The 18,508-nt window shown below is 44.2% G+C and overlaps 1 long non-coding RNA gene and 1 other non-coding gene across 2 annotated transcripts; one reads left to right on the top strand and one right to left on the bottom strand.

The window, feature by feature from the left end:
• The first annotated feature begins 8,032 nt into the window (after nt 1-8,032).
• Nucleotides 8,033-8,779, top strand: LOC123440944. The gene is made up of 3 exons (XR_006630382.1): nt 8,033-8,061; nt 8,162-8,272; nt 8,373-8,779. It is a non-coding gene; the product is annotated as an uncharacterized LOC123440944 (long non-coding RNA).
• A 3,286-nt stretch (nt 8,780-12,065) lies between these two features.
• On the bottom strand, nt 12,066-12,139 carry TRNAI-AAU. The gene has a single exon. It is a non-coding gene; the product is annotated as a tRNA-Ile (tRNA).
• Between the last annotated feature and the right edge of the window lie 6,369 nt (nt 12,140-18,508).

Below are 18,508 nucleotides of genomic sequence, written 5' to 3'. Positions count from 1 at the left end.
GGGCAACTACACGTGAGGAACGGGCACGTCTTCTGACTGCTCCTTTTCTGGGACTTACTCGCTTGAGAACACCTGTGATGCGTGGAACAGTGGCTCGAACAGGTCTGGCTGCTTCTTTTCTGGCCCTTACTCGATGTTCTTTTCTGCAAAATCGCCTGTTCTGGCTGGAACGGGCCCGGCTAGAACAGGTTCTGGCTGCCAAACCGGAGCCCCTTGGTCGCTGCGGCTGCGCTCCATTGTCCCCCCCTCCATTGCTGCCTTGCTGCTCCGGGCCCTGCTGCTCCTGGGTCACCCAAACGAGAGATTAGTTCCCGGTGAATGGTGACAAGATAAACACAGAACCATGAATGGTGAGAAGAAAGGATCAGCCCAATACCTGGTGCACTGCGTCACGGTCACTGATAAATATATAAACTGGCAGATAGCCCCAGATAAACACATAGATGTGCACAACATAGATAAGATATAAAGGGGCCCGATATAAACACGGGCATCACATAAACTGGCACAACAGTATGTAGGGCACAATAGTACGGGCGATTACAATAAACTTACAGATAAGATAGTGTTTAACATTACAGATACGATAGATAAGAAAGATTAAACTACGATAAACCCGACATGGAGGGGCGACGGGCGCGCGTCTTCACTCCTCGTTGTCGGCCGGTGGGAGGTTGTAGGGGAGGGTGTGCATAGCGTGCTCGTTGGGCCAGATGCTGTCGAGGTCGGTGAAGATGTTGTAGGTGGTGAAGCAGATGAACTCGCACCCGCCAAACCAGACACGGCCGAGGAGGTGATACGCGTCGTAGGGGTTGCGGAAGCGCACGATCATGCCCATTCCTCCCATGCAAGACTCGTCGATGGTGAACATCTGCGGAGTTCCCACAGGGAGGTGGCGATAGAGGGCGTGAAGGAAGAGCCCCACGAACTCCCGTCCACCCCGCCAGCGCGACATGGCCCAAACCCGGAGTTGGTTCTCCCCGACGACCCCAGCGGGGTACATCCTTTCCGGCCTGGTGTCGGGCGCTTGGAACGTCGGGCCGTGGAACTCCATGCCGGGGCTTGCGGTTGCTTGGATGTGAGGAGGGCAAGGAGGAAGATGAAGATGTGCACGGGGCAGAGGAGGGTTAAATAGCAGGTTTTGGGCTGCGTCGGTTGCGGTTCGTCGATTCAGTTGCAGCAATTAATGGATGCCGCCCATTTGCGTTTGCCTATTGGATCAAAGGGTGCGTCGCCGATTCACACACTGCGTCGAGTACTGCGTCGAGCACGCCCGCCGTTCAGACTTTCGTCGGTGCACCGCGTCGAGCACCCCCCCCCCCCTCATATTCAGAGCCCATTCAGACTGCGGTCCTCGATGCGCTGCTAATGGCTCTGATGCGACACGTGCATGCATGCAGAAAAACCGACGCGTGTCATGCAACAAAGAAGCACACGAAGTCAGAGGCGCGTACGCCACATCCATGCACCGATTCATTTCCAATCGTCGGATCTTCACCGAACTGACTAGATCCAACGGACAGGCCCTTACTCGGGCCCTCGATCCAAACCCCCGCTCGCCAGCCAATCAACACACGCGGATCACGGGCGGATCACAAACATGGCGGGGTCAGATCCAACCGCTGACTCAGCAATGATCGACGGCTATAAACATGGCGGGGTTTCGGATGGGGTTTCCGGGGTTATGGGGTTTAGGGTTGCAGTGAGCTAGGGTTGAGCATAAAAAATTCAAAAAAAATCAAAAAAATATGAAACTTTCTCCCACTGTCTACTCATGCAACTACGTTGCTATAAAAAAATTGATTCATGTTATATCCATGTTTAAATGAAAAAGATTCACACAATTCATGTTATTGATGGAATGATCTAGGGTAGAGCATAAGTAATTCAAAAAAATTCAAAAAATACAAAACCAGCACACATTGTGTACTTATTCAACTGAGTTGCTATAAAAAATGGAACCTTGTTATATGCAAAGTTTAAAACCAAAATTCACACGTTCACGATATCGACGAAATGAGCTAGGGTTGAACATAATTAATTAAAAAAAATAAAAAAAATAAAACCAGCACACATTGTCATTTTACATCACATACTTAGCAAACAAAAATATAAACTTTGATTTTGAGTCGGTCAACGTTTTTGTGAAAAAGTTGACTATTTTTCAAATGAGCACAAATAATTCAAAAAAAATCAAAAAAAATCAAAACTTGTGCCCATAGTCCTATTATGTTGCATAACAATCAAAAAAATATATAAACATGGTATATATACAATTGCAGGAAACTGCCTTCAAGAAGATGGGATTTTGTTACAATGTACAATGTACTATGGAGGGGTTTAGGATGGGGTTTTCGGGGTCTAGGGTTGCAGTGGGCTAGGGTTGAGCATAAAAAATTCAAAAAAAATCAAAAAGATATGAAACTTTCTCCCACTGTCTACTGATGCAACTACATTGCTATAAAAAAATTAATTCATGTTATATCCATGTTTAAATGAAAAAGATTCACACAATTCATGTTATTGATGAAATGATCTAGGGTAGACCATAAGTAATTCAAAAAAAATTCAAAAAATACAAAACCAGCGCACGTTGTGTACTTATTCAACTGAGTTGCTATAAAAAAATGGAAACTTGTTATATGCAAAGTTTAAAACCAAAATTTACACGTTCACGATATCGACGAAATGAGCTAGGGTTGAACATAATTAATTCAAAAAAATCAAAAAATATAAAACCAGCACACATTGTCATTTTACATCACATACTTAGCAAACAAAAATATAAACTTTGATTTTGAGTCGGTCAATGTTTTTGTGAAAAAGTTGACTGTTTTCCAAATGAGCACAAATAATTCAAAAAAAATAAAAAAAAATCAAACTTGTGCCCATAGTCCTATTATGTTGCATAGGAACCAAAAATATATATAAACATGGTTTATATACATTTGCAGGAAAATGCCTTTAAGAAGATGACGTTTACCCTACCTTATGAGGTCGTTTGTCACACATTTTTCATGACCATGACTCTAACTTAACAAAAGAGCTCATAATGATGACATAACAACCATATTTGAGTTGTTGTGGTAGCATTGAAACATCATACCCGAGTCAAAAGTTCAACTTACTCCAAATTTGAATTTAAATCGAATTTTTTATTTTTCATCAAATTTGAAATTCAGTTTGAAAACAATAATAATCAAACAAGTTTTGATGGAAACATGTGGGTACATGGGCACATAGTGCCCAACAAATTTTATAACATGCCATAAATTTCAAATGATCAACAGTTCTATCTCTTCCGACCACGCCGTGTACCCTTCTTCGCCTTGGCATTTCTTGTTTTTTGTTGTACTGCACACATAAGTTCACTGATCATCTTGGTTTTCTTCACTCGACTCGATGCTATCGCCTCATGAAACTCGATATCAGCTTCGGTTTCGACAGTTTCGACAGTGTGCACAGCTTCAGTTTCAGTTTCGACAGTGTGCACAACTTCAGTTTCGACAGTGTGCAGAGCTTCAATTTCAGTTTCGACAGTGTGCACAACTTCAGTTTCGACAGTGTGCACAGCTTCAGTTTCGACAGTCTACACAGCTTCTATTTCGTCACTTGCAGCACCAAACTGTTCCATCCACTGACTTGTTTGCCTTCTGCTGCCACTCACTCTTGCTCTTTTTGTTGGCCACCACTGTTCAACAACAATAGGCTGACTTGGAAGCTTCCTCCTGAAAACAACAAAGCATGCCACACATTTATAATTTAAACAAAATCAGAATATGAACAAACACAAATAAACAAGCACATACTTTCTCGGATTAGGAGGAAAGAAAATGCATAGTCTGGATCCCTCTCTGTGCCCAAGTATTTGGCACCTTTTGCATCTGTTTTTGTTACCCTTTTGAGCCCTTTTTGGCTTTGCATCTTTCTTGTCCTTCTTGCCCTTCTTACTACTCCCACCTTTTCAAACCATGCTTTGAATCTACTCTGTTTAGGTCTGCCTGTCTTTCTTTTTGTTAGAGGACGACACATGGAATATTCAAGAGGCACTTCAGGCCACTGTTCCTGATTTGTAAGAGGTGGAATTGGAGTTGCATATGCAGCTCTGAATTTTGCTACCGAATAATACTCATGCAGATATGGATGCATATTTATCTTTGGTTGGCCGGCTAAGAATAGAATGGCATGATCACATGGTTTACCAGTGGCCTGCCATTCGAGGCAAGTGCAATCATGCAATTCAGTGTTAACAACATGCCTCCTTCCAGTCTTGTTATCTCTAACTTCAGCACCCCACAGTGATGATTTTTCAACACACAAATGTGTAAGACCTCTGCTTCTGTTGACCACCTGTTGCACCACTGCTGGAAGTTTATCACTTTGCAGACAATCAGCAATCTTTTTTCTCAATTCCCACAGCCGCATGAGCATGATCCTGATTTGATCAACCATGTCATGCACATGCAAATCTTTTAGCTGCTTCACCTTGTTGTTGAAACTTTCTGCCAAATTGTTGTTGATATGGTCACACTTGATGGCAGTGTTGAATCCTGACCTGTACCATAATAAAGAATGGTAGGTGTTCAACCATGTACCAAACTCCTCACATGTTGCCATTACCTTACTAAGATGATATGAATGTGTCTGTTTAGTGTAAGATCTTGCTGCTGGCCACATTCTCCCAAATTCATCTCCTCTGAATTTTTTGATCAAATTCATCCACAAATGGCCGAAGCACTCCCTTTGCTCAGCATGTGGGAACACATTTTAACTGCATTTTCCAGACCTTTGCATGCATCTGTGTGTATTGCCAAAGGTGACACTGGCCCTAAGCATCTTTTCAACTGCATCATGAACCATGTCCATGAAGCCTCTGTCTCTGACTGAAACAAGCCAATAGCAACTGGAAACATCCAGTTATTTCCATCTAGAGCATTACATGCTGCCAACTGACCATTCCACTTGCCTGTCAAAAATGATGAGTCTATGCTCAAATATGGACGACATCCTGCTTTGAAGCCATCGATGCAAGGCTTTAAAGCCATACAAATTTTGGAGAAATAAACCTTGCCATCCTCTGATACCTCAGTATCTAGCTCGACAACACTGCCAGGTGACCTTTTCTCCACCTCTGCTTTGAAATTGAAAAGCAGCCTAAATGTGTTTGCCCAATCACCATACAAATTCTTCATTGCCCTTTGTTTAGCCTTCCACACTGTGGTATAATGCAGTTTAATGGGGTACAACTTTTCCAAGTCTACTTGGAGTATTTTTACAGTAGTGTTGGGTGTTTTGGCCAAAATTGGAGTTATCTTTTCTGCAACCCAAATCTGTGATGTCATGCTTGATTTTTTCCGTGAACTTGTGAGACAAGTATGTTTATTAGGGATTTGGTTAACCCTGACAGTACTTCGATCAGGCTGCAGTCTAACAGATATGTACCACTTGCAAGCCCTCCTACCACTACCATCAAGACCTCTGCACTTAGCATAAAACTTCTTTCTATCAGTCCAAAATGTCTTGGCATCAAACTGATGTCTGACTGCATAAGTCTTGAAAGACAACCTAAACTCATCCATGTTTGGCCACAACTTCCTCACTCGAATGACAGGGTTTTCCTTGTCATACACATGCACTAGCTCTTCATCATGTGCATCATCTACATCATCTGCAGCATCTTTCATCAACTGTTCATCTACATCACTTAATTCTCTGTCATCATTATCACTTGTATTAGCTTCATCCCTCTCCTCCTCATCTCTGTCATCGACTGGAATGCCAAATAGTTTGGCCATCTCAGTGTCAGCAATTGGTGCAATGACCAAATCAGTAGGCTCCTCCAACTCAACTGCATTTCAATCAACAACATTAACATTTCCCTCTTCTGCATGTGCATTAGCTCCATCGGCTATTACTGTTAGATCCGTAATAATGGGAACGATATGCCTCTGCGAAGCCCAATCATCATCTGCCTTCTGCATAGCCAAGTGTGACGGCACATAACCTACCTTCGAGTCAATATTCAGATCAACGAGCTCAGCAAAAAATTCAGCCCTGAGGCTTGCCCAACCCTCTTGCCTATCGATTTCAACAATAATATCTTCACCATCTTCAATTCTGACATACTCTCCTTTGAAATCATCATACCGCAATAGTGAAACCTCTTGCTCTGGACCCCAAAGCACAGTTTCCCCAATTTTCTCCACCAATTTCCTCACTGCCTTCTCTTCCATCGACTTTATCTCATTCGGATCAATTTCTGCACAATCAACCTCCCATTTCACAATTGTGTCTCTCTGGATGTTCTCAATGCTACCATCAACTAATTTTGCCGTCGATGGAAAGAAATTGATTGCAAATTCAAATGTTTCAGCAGCATTCCCTCTGTTATAGGCGAGCGGGCAGCGTCAGACAGAGCAAAGATTGCCTTCAATCGCACTCACAAAATGAGCGGAAGGGAGGTGCATTACCTGTTCGAAGCTGAATCTGGCGGCTCCTTCTCGACCTGACCACGGGCTCCTCTCACCGCGCCGCCCCCTCTCACCTTCTATCGATTTCACCAAGCAAAACAGAGAGCTCAGATCTACAAGGCGGAGGGGATTGGGACTAGAGTATCGAATTCACTCACCACCATGGCCGCCGCCGCCGCCGAAAGGGGGCTACGCCGAGAAAGAGGGCTCCTCCGCCGTAGCCGCCGCCGGAGCTGAAGATGTCGGGCAGTTTCGGACAGCTCTAGTCGGGCAGTTTCACGAGATGCGGTGCTAATTAATTTGGGCCCAAATTAGGTAAGACATGACTTAACGCAAATTGGACTAGTTGACTAAGGTTTTATCGCATGTGTGGCCGTGAGCTATTTTCTCCCTGCAAACCGTCGCACGAGAGCTATTTTATCGAAAGATGCCGCACTGCTTCCAATTCCCAGGGAAGACGTCGCACAGGAGCTATTGGCCCCATTATTAGGTCTGAAAACTACTCGGTGTTCTTTAGCAAAGCCTATGATCATGTGACACCTTTTAAGTAGGAGTATGATCTTTAGTTTCCTTGCTATGATTGTTGGCCGCACTAAGAAGCATCAGGGCGAGAAAGCACACACTAATTACTAGATACACATGGGGCCAAAGTATGTAGACACTAGACAAACACGCGTGCGCGTACTTAAACAATCGCAATAAACCCGTTTATAGAACTTAAAAAGTCGTTTTATATGACGAGATGGCAGCATCGGCAACCGACAGCGCCTCCGTGTTCTCTGCCCAACCCAAAATATGAATTCGTATGTGCTGATAATTTGGAGGTTCATCAATGGTGAAAAATTCCTGGCATTGGACAGTGTCTCTCCTGTTTGGGCCATTGGGAATGGGTGTCCTGCTTGGTGAAAGTCGTCTAGGCAGAGGCTGATTTCATCTTCTGAATGTGATTTTTTGCTTAAATTTGACCCCTACAATTCTCCCTCCCGCAACTCAAGCCTTGTGAACGTTCTAATAGAAACATATTATATTGATGATTTTATCATAAGAAAATGTTGAATTCTGATACTAAACCAATTCTTTATTTACAATTAATTGTGTATCCAGATATGATTTTTTGAAGTGCAGAAATAAATTAGACATGGTTAGTCTGAGGTATTCCTGGATGTTTTTTCTTAGTTTCTATCTATTATTTTTTTGTCTTTTGAGTTATGGCGGTAAAATCACACACACGAATCTTTGTGTAAAATCAGTGGCGTATGAGTTAGATAAGAACTACACACTCCCTTAAAAGAACATACAATTGCCCACTAGACATACTTTGCTAATGGTACCTAAAGAAGAGATGATCAGTTGAGCACCAATCACATGGAGAATTTATTTATTTTTTATTTTGCTTCAGCAGAGAATGCATTTATTTAATCATTTAACATAAGAACTACCTTTAGTAGTATTCCGTATCCAAAATATCTAGCCTGGCTTGTTTTTACTGTTAAATCTGCTGGCCAAATGCTGCAACTGATCTTATCTGGTTTGTCCTTTGCCCGAATTCAGGAAGGTGGCCAGTGGGTGACAAGCTTCCAAGCAGCTGCTGGTATGTGTTTCTAAATTTCTGTCTATAGAGCAGTTTACATAATATATATGCAATTCTTTTATGGTACAACCCATGTGATTTTTTATCTCCTTGATCTTAGATACTGTCAACGGTTTCTCCTTTCATCCATACCTTCCTCTTGCTACAACATCATCTGGGCACAGAAGATTTGGTATGCAAGATGAATTCGAAGAGGAATCGAGTTTGGCAGGTGTGTGTGAATGTTCTAGACTTCAAGCATTCAGAATATGTTTATGTTGCTTCAATGGCAGGTGCTACACACTTCTTTATGATTTATCTTGCACATTTAGGCGATGAGAAATGCTGCTCCGTTTGGAAGTTTTCTTGCTCACAAGAAGCTTGAAACAACATCAAGCCCTAAGCTATGGAGGGACAGGCGAACATTTTGGACTGCAGATGTTGGAGGTACATGGTGTAATGACATCGGGCTATAGCTGTGGGTGAGCAAGAACTGGATGCAGACCGCTAAAACGTGAACTATACCGATGAGTTACTAGAGAATTTGCCGGCTTATCCTGTTCCAGGCAGACAACTTACCGTGCCGGGTAACAAGCTGGTAAAGCATGATAGTACGATTGTTTTTTGGGGGATATGAGTTGATATTTTTATCATGGCATGTAAAGATGGTATTTGTGTGCATAAACACCTTGTATGTCGGTCGATTAGGCCCCATTCAATTCGAAGTCTTATTCACCAATGTCTCGTCATTTGCAAGTTTTCGCTGGGAACTCGGTCCGCTCTAACTTTCCACATGCCCAGGGCTCAGGTAGCGTGCTGGACCGGGTCTCCAGGGCACGATCTGACGCGGGCCTCGCGTGTGCGGGGCGCGTACGCGCGTGTGGTGGCCGCGACGAGAGGGGGGGAGGGGGGAGGGGGGGGGGTTGTTCCCGACGCCAGCCCTGGGTATAAAATCCAAGTGAGGTGCGTTGTAACCTGGTGTAGGTGTCGAGTTCGTGCTCGGAATAGAAGCCGTGGTTGCGGCGACGGTGTACGTGCGTCGGGAGAAAATCCCCACCATGTCCCTGTGCTCTCCTTCCTCCTTTCTTCTCCGTTCGCCGTGGAGTAGCGCGGCGAGGCAGTGCGTGAGCGAGCGAGAGGTGCCAGGGCAACAACAATGACACAAACCTATCTGTACTAATGGTACTGGTATTTTTTAAAGATTTTTTGATATATAAAAATTGAATTTTGGATTTTTCAGTCCATTGTTTTCATCCCACATTATTCGATTATACGTGCGTTGCACGTGCACTGTTACTAGTCATCCTAAACGGATAAAATTCAAATAAAACGGATGTTCATTTGGGTTGTGCGTTGAAGTTGACCTTAGAAACATCGACAACAGCGTGAAGATACGCTGCAAAAGTCTTTAAAACACGATTGAACCCGTTGCTCTGTCTGCATGGTCACGCACATATATGTTAGATGCGACCAAACAACATTAACTGACGGAACAGTACAAGGTTTTAATGCCTAGTTAATCCTAACTTGACAGTTGCTTAGGTCACTTCTAATACATTGGTGCTAAGATGAAGTGCTAAACTAAACATATTAAATAGTTTAGCAACTAAAGTCCTCAATGCATAGTTGCTTAGCTTATTGTAGTTAAGCCTCCTTATTTAATGTTTTTAACTAAAGTTTTGCATGCATTGGTGCATTTCTTTTATTTAATTGTTTTACCTAGGTTCACGCACTTAGCATTGTTTCTTCCTGGGATCACAACACTCATCTCTCTCCTATTAATTAGCATGCCACATCAGATTTTTTGTCTATTTGGCAGCCTTAGCACATGTACAAAGTGGAGCATTAGGAGTAGCCTTAGCTGAATATGGCTAGTGTCAGCCACCATTTCCGGTGCTTAATAAATCGATCGACGGTGGCTTAGCTGAATATGGCTAGTGTCATCCAAGGAATGTCCATTGAGTTCAAGATCGTCATTTGAATTATGATCAACATCCTGTTTGGTTTCAGATTCTTGCCTTTGATTATCAACACTAGTTACCACTGGAAAAAACCTATTTAAAGCACCTTTTTGTGATTCAATGAGTTGTTTCTCTTGTTTTTTTCCAAGCACCAACTTTTGTCTCGGCGGCATTGTCTCGGCCCATGTTCGCCTAGGACCAGAGCCGGCCCTGGGCTGTGGTGGCGTCCATGCGGGAGCTGGGGCCTTGGGATGAGAGAGAGCTAATAGCCATTCGATGTCATCGGTAGATAGCTAGTGTGCTAATTGTGGGTGTTGTTATCGTCGACCGCTGACATTAAATTCTTGGCAGCAAAGTTTCAAGCTTGCTCTTTTGTTCTTGTAAAATGTTTGTTGAATGTACCACACTCGAATGTATGCTCTTAGTTTGATCTATCATCATGTTGTAATCCAAGATTTTGTATCTTATGCGGGTGTACTCATGCTACTATTTGAATAAATATGTTGGTTGTGCGGGCTTTGACGAAAAACAAAACTATGCTCTTAGCTATTTAATTTAATCTTCTTTTTACGTGTCAACACCAGGCTTACGCGTGCACCAACCTTTATTACCAAATCAAAGAAGGCGGCTGTTACAAATCAGTCGGATGATTTCCTAGAGAAATCATCCGTGTGCCCAGCTGTCAGATCAACGCGCTCGTGGCCACTAGATTCAGCAACGCCATGATAACACATCAACTTCAATGCAATGGGGTGCCAGCTTCATTGCAAGACACGACGCATCGCAACTATAGCTCCAATGCGGCGTCGACAACATCCGGTGAAGCTTCATTGTAACTCCGGCGAAGCTCCAACGTAGCAGCTACGGCATTTGGCGATGCTCCATTACAACTCCGGTGAAGCTCCATTACAGCACCACCAACAGCATCACATGTTCGGGCTGCCTGTGAAAGACGTCAACAACAGCGCACTGCGGCGTCGATGGGTGCTGCAACGCAGCATGAGCCGTCGTCGGCGGCCGTGAATGCAGCGATACAGGTTTAGGCCGACGACGAGCTCCTCTCCTGCTTGCATCAATGGCAGCCGCAGCCATGGCGGGATTGCAGCAGCAGGGTGCCCGATGTGACAGAGTAGCAGCATGCGGCCGTCGGGGACCGTCCCTCCCGGTTCCTAGGTGTGGTGGTTGGTGGTACTCGTTGTGGGTTTGATGGCCTCTCCTCTGTCATTGACGAACGAGAAAGAAAGGGGAAAAGGGAGAAAGCGAGTGGAGAAGAAAGATAGCCAAGAGATAAGGTTGGATGGAGCGGTGGGTGGACTGACACGGACGCATGTTACACACAAGAGTCGGCTTAAGAGTGGAAGAAATTATCCGCCTGATTTAAATCGTTTTCCATCAAAGAAGTCATTACAAGAGAGCAGATTTACAACCGGCGTCTATTTGATTTCTAAAAATGGGGAGTATATAATTTATTGGTTGGTCTATGAACCTAATTTTGTTCACATGGTATATTTCCTTTCACGTGTCATTGGGCTATTACACAAGGGCATATATAAGCTGTATGATTTTCCAGCTTCAGTGTGGCTTGATTTTCTAGTTGAAGCAATTAGTCATTAGATGATTCAATTAGTGGATCAACTTCTCTTCCTAATAATAAAGCACGCGGTGCTTTTGCTGTCCGTCGTGGTCGTTTTATAAAAAAAAACCTGGACTTTCCTGAAATCAACCCACAGTCCGGATTTATGTGAGAAACAAATCGTTTTTGTATTTTACAGCAAACCCCTTGTGATTTCCCGAAATCAACCCGCAGTACATAATTAAGTGAGAGAACGAATCGTTTTTTGGATTTTTTGTAAAAACCTCCTTCAGTTTTCATAAAATAAACCCGCAGGTCATATTTGAGTAAAAAAACAATCGTTTTCCGTATGTTTACGAAAACACCCCTACAGTTTTTAATTAATTAATCTATAGTTCAATTATAAGTGCAAAATACTTTAAAAAATCATATCTTTTAAAAGGTAACTCTAATTTTATATTATTATATATGAAAAATCGAGAAAAAAAATATGGCCCATACAGGTCTCGAACCTGTGACCTTCGCGTTATTAGCACGACGCTCTAACCAGCTGAGCTAATAGGCCTTTTTGGTAGTGAAATGTTGTTTAATTTATCTATATAGGAAGTATAACGAGAAGGGAGAACACTGACAGATAGAGCATCGCGCCCTTTAATAACTTTATTGTTTTTCAGCGTACAAATTGTCAAATATAACCACAATGGGAAAAGCATCCGTACCAGATTAGAGCATTGAGCTAGTTTATATAACCCAACTGAAGAAGGAAGAGAAGGACTGAAGAAGGAAGAGAAGGAGGAGGCGCTGTGGCGGTAAGCAGGTCAACCTTCTGGCTGTCGAGGACAATTTTGTTCCGGACCACAACATTCTTCTATCACTTGAGGGATGATATGATATCTGCCCTGCCACACTGGGGAAGTCAAAACAATCGATTTTTTTTTGCAAGAAACATTTTGAAGTATCTCACAATCCACATACATGCAGAATTTCATGAAGGGAAAAATATATTCATATTGCTGTAGCAAAAAAAGCATTTTTTTAAAGCCTGTTTTTTAAAAGCATTATTGGAGGCCTGGTTTTGTTCTTTTCGTCAGGACAACAGGAATACGATTAACTTTGCATGGCAATATTTGTTGACAAAAAATAATCAGATTATATTGATTTATTTTACTTGTTTGAAACTTTTATCTAAACATAACTATTTTGAAACAAGCAATTTTACTTGAGTTAACTTAGGTGCGATAACACGTGCATCCATGTCAAAGCAAATACGTGTCTCTCCCCTATTTATTACCATGCTGTTTTGATTCAGAGGCTCGACACTACACTCACCACTGACCTCTCGTAAGTCGCAACAGTGGATGTACTTCTGTGGCATGTTGTTTGGATCAGATTATCATGAAGGTAAGTATAACTTAACTTCACAGGGTCAGTTACCTCCATCTTGTAACCTAACCCACCCCACGACCTCCTCCATGTTGTAGGCGTCGAGCAGCACCGAGGAGTCCACCTGTCACGTCCAAGATGTGACCCTATCCTCAATTTGGCACGAGGGCCTCGTCAGGGATAGAAGCGCGTCTCGTCGTGTCGCAAGAATGGATATCGTTACAAGTACATGTACTGAAAAGAAGAGATATATAGAATTGGCTTACACTCGCCACAAGCTACATCAGAGTCACATCAGTACATTACATAATCATCAAGAGTAAGAGCAGGGTCCGACTACGGACGAAAATAAACGACAAAAGAAGAACGACGTCCATCCTTGTTATCCCAGGCTGCCGGCCTGGAACCCATCCTAGATCGATGATGAAGAAGAAGAAGAAGCAACTCCAAGTGAACAATCAACGCGCTCGCGTCAAGTAACCTTTACCTGTACCTGCAACTGGTATTGTAGTAATCTGTGAGCCACATGGGACTCAGCAAGCTCATTTCCAAAGGTATCAAGACTAGCAAAGCTTAATGGGTGAGGCATGGTTAAATGGTGAGGTTGCAGCAGCGACTAAGCATATATTTGGTGGCTAACTTACGAGTACAAGAAATAAGAGGGGGGAATCTACGCATAACGGACGTCACTACAGATGATCAAAAGAATGATCCTGAACACCTACCTACGTCAGACATAACCCCACCGTGTCCTCGATCGGAGAAGGAACTCACGAAAGAGACAGTCACGGTTACGCACACAGTTGGCATGTTTTAATTAAGTTAACTTCAAGTTATCTAGAACCAGTGATAAACAAAGCTTCCACGTTGCCACATAACCGCGGGCACGGCTTTCCGAAAGATTTAACCCTGCAGGGGTGCTCCAACTATCCATCACAAATTACCACAAGCCGCATAGAAATCCTCAATCACGAAGCTCGCGATCTCGTCGGATTCCCTAATGGAAAACCTCAACTCTGAGATTACCCAAAGCATCACCGGAATCCCGATGCACAAGATATCTCGTCAAAGGTAAAACTAATCCAGCAAGGCCGCCCGACGTGTCGACGATCCCGATAGGAGTCGCGTACCTCGTTCTCAGGACACGGCGGATGAGCTAGACGTCGGGATCGCTAAACCTCCGGGTGACCAGAGGGGCGCCGGACATCGCTCAGGTGGGGTCAACACTCATGAGGAGCACTGGCCCGGGGGTTGATTAAATTATCCTCGGGGTCCGGAAAGTCCCTATGCAATTTTATTACGTGTTTAGGCAAATGTAGTACCAAAGTTGGGCCTTGCCAGACCAGCTTTAATCTAAAACGAATTATCAAGGGGGTCCCCATAACAACCCCGATCGTGTTAGGAGCGCTCATTTATGGAACATAACACCGGTAGCCGAATCTAAGGGGGCAAAGGTGGAACAAAACACCAGGCTAGAAAGGCCGAGCCTTCCATCTTTTACCAAGTATATAGGTGCATTAAATTAAATAGCATTTAATATGGTGATATAACAAGGAACCCATGTTTTCACATGAAAGCATCTGCACCTGCAACTAGCAACGCTATCAACAGGGTTAAGCAAGCAGTAACATAGCCAATCAGTGGTTTGCTAGGTTGAACCGGTTGAAGGTTTCATGGCATTGTCGAGGGCTGATAATTAACATGTGGTAGGCAACGAGACATGATCGGTAGAAGCGGTAAAATTAGCATGACAATGATAGTGATGGTATCTAGGGAAATGGTCATCTTGCCTGAGATCCCGCTTGGAAGAAGAACGACTCCGTGAAGCAGACGAACCGACGTAGTCGAACGGGTCCTCACAATCCGGCACGCTGCGGAACTCTATCGAGACGAAGCAAACCGGAAACACAAATCAACACACGAGATTCACCACACGATGCACAACACATATGATGCATGAGCTACTGCATACATGCAAGTCACGGCATGACTAATCACACAATCAAACACTACACATTAAGTGAAGTTCGATATGCACGAGTTGCATACCGACGAAACTCCACGATTAATTAATTAGTTCACTCCCGATTACTTACACGACAATATTAAATTATAGTTAACATGACAAGGGGTGAAGCGGGTGATTCTAACTGTCATCCTAGTCGGTTAACACGTGGAACATAGAACGGAGCTACAGATCAACGGGAATCAACGAAACACGATATGAAGCTCTACGTGAAAGATTCAACACCTCACACACATTTGGCACAAATCTGGTGTTCCCAGGTTGCCAAGACATATATTAACCCAACATGAATGAAATGGAGCAAGGTAGAACACCCCAACAACAATTAAACACAAACTTTGAACAAAATGGCTAAACTACATAATCTGCCAGTTTTTGCATCTTAGCTGTTTGTGAGCAACATGCAACATAGCTACAGGTCTTCAAATATGACAAATAATATATGTGGCTGTTGCCAACCAAGAACACTACAAGCCCCAGCAAGAATCACAGCAAAAGGAATTAAACTCTAGAAGATACAAGGCCACAAACTTTCCCAAAACCATCAGTTCTCAGGGACTTAGTGAAAATTCCTGCACCTGAGTTTCTGTATCTGTTCTGAAGCTTTTTGACAGCAATCAAAACACAAGATACTGGACTCCAAATGACTTGAAAATTGACAGGAAGCTTCACAAACATACCAGGTTCAAAACACTAGCACTGAACTAAGTCCAGTTCTCAACAAAATGACCAGCACATCCTTATCTACAGGGGAAGAAAATGTTTCCAGCATTCCAGACTTAGTGAAATTTTCAGAGTTCAAAAATCTGGAATTTTCGAGCCACATGCCCACTTTGTCTAGGCATGGTTTGCACACACATGTCACCAAGAGGTGATTGACACCACTATGGTGTTGAGCATAAACCCTTACTACTAACACACAAAGATCCATACCCTTGGGCTCCATCTATACCATGGAAACAAAGCCCAAACTTTCAACAAAATAAAAATACAACTCCATAAGGTATGCTTATAAGATGACAATTTCATAGGAGAGTTTCATGTGCACAATGACAAAGTGACATGGGGGTTTGAACCCCATGTTTGTGTCATGCACATCAACAACACCAACACACACAATACCTCACTAGCACTAGCATCAAGCTCAACACAAAAGTAACTCTAAGCTAACAAGAGAGTATGCACACCCCCACATATGGGCATGTGATGGTGCACACTCTCACAAGAATCACTAGGATCTTCCTAGTATTCATGTCATCCTCAATATGCAACCACCACAACAATCCACACCCTCACATGCTAACATAGATAGCTACCTAGTGCAACTCATCACCTCAAGACATGTGGTGAGGGGGAGGCATCCACACCCCACTAAATCCATGCAAACAAAAGGAACTACAAGATCAACTTAGACCCTCTTAAGCTCAAAAGATGTGACCCAACATGAATAGCTAGTGCTTCTATCACCCCTTAAGAACAACACACACAAGAAGAACACATCATCATGCACAACTCCTACCAAGTGTACTCCACACCATGCATGAATGCTCAATCCCTAACTATGCTCTTACTCCAACCTACAAAGGTAATCAAGTGCCACCTCATCACAAAGTGACACTTCTGCGGAACTGTCCAGAACTGGAAACTAGTGTCTCCATTGGAATCCTTGGGTTCTCCTACCCCAAAACCATATATAACGCTGCTATATATGCGTGCGGAAAAACACCAGAAACAACAAAGGAAAAACTACCAAGATCAAACTCCGCTAATAACAAGAACAGGGGTTGTTCTTGATATGCTAGACTTGGCATGTTCCTCTTCTGTAATATTCCAGATTTGGAAATACTTCACAAAACTTAACAAAACAAGAAAAACATATAAACATCAGGGGGTCCACCTGGTCATACTCACCAGGGCCCCTAATGGGTGTATGCAAGTGGGCCATACCCCACAATACACACACACCCCAACTATTGCACCACACACCTAAAAGAAAAATAAAATAAAATGGGGTGCAGGTGGATTCGAACTATGCTACTGCAGCTCAGCTACCGAGCGCGCTAACCAGCTGGGCTAGGTGGAGTCTTGTGGAAAAAAGAGATTCCTACACTACATATACAAAGTCTACGCTGAACGTGGAACCATAACAAATCTGAATCGTTATGATTTAACTGAACCTGAGAAGCAACATGCCAGCCTTGGCTCTTCTTGCGGCAGCGCGGCGTTGCAGCGGCTCTCCGGCATGGATCCTAAAGGGAACGGCGGGGTTTGAGCAGGTCACGGCGGATCCGGACGAGGGGATCCCATTCCCACCAACAAGGTGTCTCGCACGGCACGGCAGCTCCAAATGCGAAGAGGCTTCATGGGCGGCTCGGCTGCTCCTGCAGGTGCTGCTGCTGGAAGACACAGAGAGAAATGAAACGAGGGAGAGAGAGACCTGAGAAGAGGATACGGAGGGGAGGAGGAAAACAGGGGTGCGGACAAGACCTTGTGGTGCTACTGCTGTCGTAGACCTACATGGCTTGGACGCGGCTGAGATTCGTCGAGGCCGACGAGGAGCTCGGGCTCGTGGTTGCTGCTACTGCGCACGGACGAAGGGAGCTACGGGCATTCGGACGCGTCCAGGAGGCAAGGGAGGAGGTTGGCTCGACGGCTAGCGACGGGTTGGACGCGAACTGGATCTTGGGGATCCCGAGGAAGGAGGAGGTTGGTCGGGTGGCGGCTACGAGGGAATGGGTGGATGGGAGAGGGGTAGGACTAGGGTTTGACTGCTTAAATAGATAGGTGGATTTGGATAAGGCTGATCCGGACCCTCCGATTCGATCGGAAGGTCGAGAAAAAATAAGTTAGGGTATCTAATTATAAAACCGATGACGGTTTGCGGTAAAACGGGGTTGATCCGGACCCAACGGTTACGACTGTGTGTTTGGGGTACCGGGAGGTTTTCGGACTAGGTTGCGGGCACATCGGTGCACTGTGCAGAAAGGCTAGGCAAATATGAGAGGGAAAACGGGCAACCCGGTGACAGAGTTTAAAATACCGAAACGTCCGACAATTGACCGGCTATAGTGCCGCTATATAATAAACGACACGGGTAACAAACGAGCTCCGATCGCGATGAAATTTGACGGACGGCCTACATACACTAAATTAATACCGCACGCCAAGTTCCAGCTCAATCAGAGAAAGTTTTACGCACACTTTAAACAAGGTTTCGACGGTGCCGCGGGCGCGTGCGTGTGCGGTCGGACTCAGAACGGACAACGACGAGAACCGGCAACTAACAACGGATGCAAGTTTGAAAACTGGCGGCAACGGAGATGCCGATGCAATGCAGATGATGCGCATGATGCGATGATGAATGCGACAGACAAACGAACCACACGACGAAAACGAAATAGGAGGGGGAATCTTCTGGAACGTCGGCATCGGGCTGTCACACCACCGCCCCCTCAAGCCCTACTCCCTACGTCCCGTCCCATCCCACCGCCGCCGTTTGAGGCGTCGCCGGGCAAAGCCCGCGTG

This window comes from Hordeum vulgare, chromosome 3H (genome assembly GCF_904849725.1).
Source record: "Hordeum vulgare subsp. vulgare chromosome 3H, MorexV3_pseudomolecules_assembly, whole genome shotgun sequence".
Taxonomy (NCBI): Eukaryota; Viridiplantae; Streptophyta; class Magnoliopsida; order Poales; family Poaceae; genus Hordeum; species Hordeum vulgare.
Note: the sequence above shows the minus strand (reverse complement) of the source record. Positions and strands in the feature narration are given on the sequence as shown.